The 2125-nt window shown below is 32.1% G+C and overlaps 1 pseudogene; it reads right to left on the bottom strand.

Annotated features, from left to right (window-relative positions):
- Positions 1–686: 686 nt before the first annotated feature.
- Positions 687–804, bottom strand: LOC116663919 (annotated as a pseudogene).
- Positions 805–2125: the final 1321 nt, after the last annotated feature.

The following is a 2125-nucleotide window of genomic DNA, read 5'->3' as shown; positions in this document are numbered from 1 at the left end:
AACTGCACCGTTAGGGAAGGCAAACTGGCAGTGAGTAAACAAGAATCCCTAATTCCAAATGATACTTAAAATGGAAATCAGTAGAAGTCATGGTAAATATGGATACATACAAAATGCATTCTACTAAATGAGTGCAAATACTGATAAAGATTTTCCCTAGTTTAACTTTATATGATCTTTCCCTGTGGCCTTGCTTCTATTGCACACATCATTCATTAGATTATGAAAACCATTAATGTCAAGAAGCAGAACAAAATGAATTCACTGAGGGGCTGCTATTAGCATATCAAGCAGCTATTTCTCACTAAATATTCCTGGCAGCTCTCATTACATATGATGGATGAACTTTATAAGTAGTAGTAGTTTCTGAGGAAAATAAAATCTTTAGGCGTACGGCCACGTGTGGCTGAATAACTAGCAATCATCGTTCAACAGTTTATATTTTTCCCTCTTTAATGGGAAAATGTTATAAAATTCACAGGTAGGTTAAATGCCTCAGTAAAAATTCATTTAGAACCTGCAACTCTAATTTATGACCTGAATATTATAAGTGCTTTTAGTTAAGATACATTGGAGCCAGTCATCCAAATACTCTACAAACATAGGAAATGACAGTAAATTGAGAAAAGCAGTTGGAAATCAGAATTTTGGAAGTCACCAGTATTAGAGGGACTGAAAACAAGCAAAGAAACTCAGAACATTGGCTAAAAGGCAAGAAATGAGATATTACTCATATTCAGTGGAGCTTTAAACTGATAAGAATAAATACCACACTTGATCTTAGCCAAAAGGCTGAGAAGTGATCAGCAGAGCTTTAAGAAAACTCTATAAACCTCTATCATGAGTGTGAAGAAGTAATAATAATTGCAACAATATTGTTTGCTTTCCCTGATTAAGTCAGAAGGGAGCATTATAAGTCCCAAGGGTATAACTGTGACCCCCTCTATCTCCAGCATTATATTCTCTATATTAAGATTTCAGAAACTGCAGCAGAGACTGGATTCAGCCTGGAGAACTGTTCTGTTTAGTTTACAAAGTGCACTTTTAAAATTCAAATTTTCAGCATTTAAAATTCAAGGGATTGCAGATAACTGTCTAAATTTCTGGTTACTTTTTAAAAACTGTCAACAGTTGGTGGAAGTATCAGCATTTATTGACCCCTTTGTCACAAATTCCTCCTTTCCAAGATAGTCCTTGATGGATGAGCAGAGCATTTGTTGTCTTTTATCTTTAGGATAGTACTGCTGCGTTTCTGATGGTAGAGAAACAGTTCTCTATGAAATGTGGAAAAACAAACAATAAACTTAGAGAGATACCTAAGTCACTGACTTAGGTTACCTTGTCTTGTCCTATTTTAATTTTATGAAATGGTTTAATATTATCTTTTAACACATTAATTTCTTATTAACAATAAGAAACAAATGAATGTTCAATAGCAATATGGCATTGATTTTTACCTTAATATTGCCTATATACCCTAGTATATATTATACATTATATATATATATATATATATATATATAAGGTTAGAGTTGGGGCTATATATATTCACTGCAGTTATGTTTTGCGAATTGCAAAAATGTAGATGCATGTACAACCTGTAACCTACATAAAAAGAAAACAAAAATTTTCAGTTAATCATATACACATTCCAAACATTTGGTGGTTAGTTATCATGTAGACTAAGTAAATCAACACATCTACATTGCTAAAAGCCTTTCTAAATCCAAAGAACTACCCTAATTCTCTTAACTATGTAACTTTAAAAGCACCCACTTGTTCATAAAGAGGCTTATTCTTTTTCCGAATACATGTATGTATATGCATGACTGGGACATTGTGTAGTACACCAGAGATTGACACGTTGTAACTGACTGTATCAACCAAAGATAGTTAAGTATGGGTTAATTATTATTTTTATTATTTCAGTAATGCATTCCTTAGAAAAGAATATTTGAAGGTGCATCTTTTTCATTTTTGTCATTAGAATAATCTTTAAGGATTGCTTCCAGATAAACCGTATTCTAAAAAAATGGATATTAATTTATCAACACACAAAACTATGTGTAGACTTAGTTAAATAAACTTACATCGAAAGAAAAATAAAATCAGATAATAAAATACA

Source organism: Camelus ferus, chromosome 5 (assembly GCF_009834535.1).
Source record: "Camelus ferus isolate YT-003-E chromosome 5, BCGSAC_Cfer_1.0, whole genome shotgun sequence".
Lineage (NCBI taxonomy): Eukaryota > Metazoa > Chordata > Mammalia > Artiodactyla > Camelidae > Camelus > Camelus ferus.
Note: the sequence above shows the minus strand (reverse complement) of the source record. Positions and strands in the feature narration are given on the sequence as shown.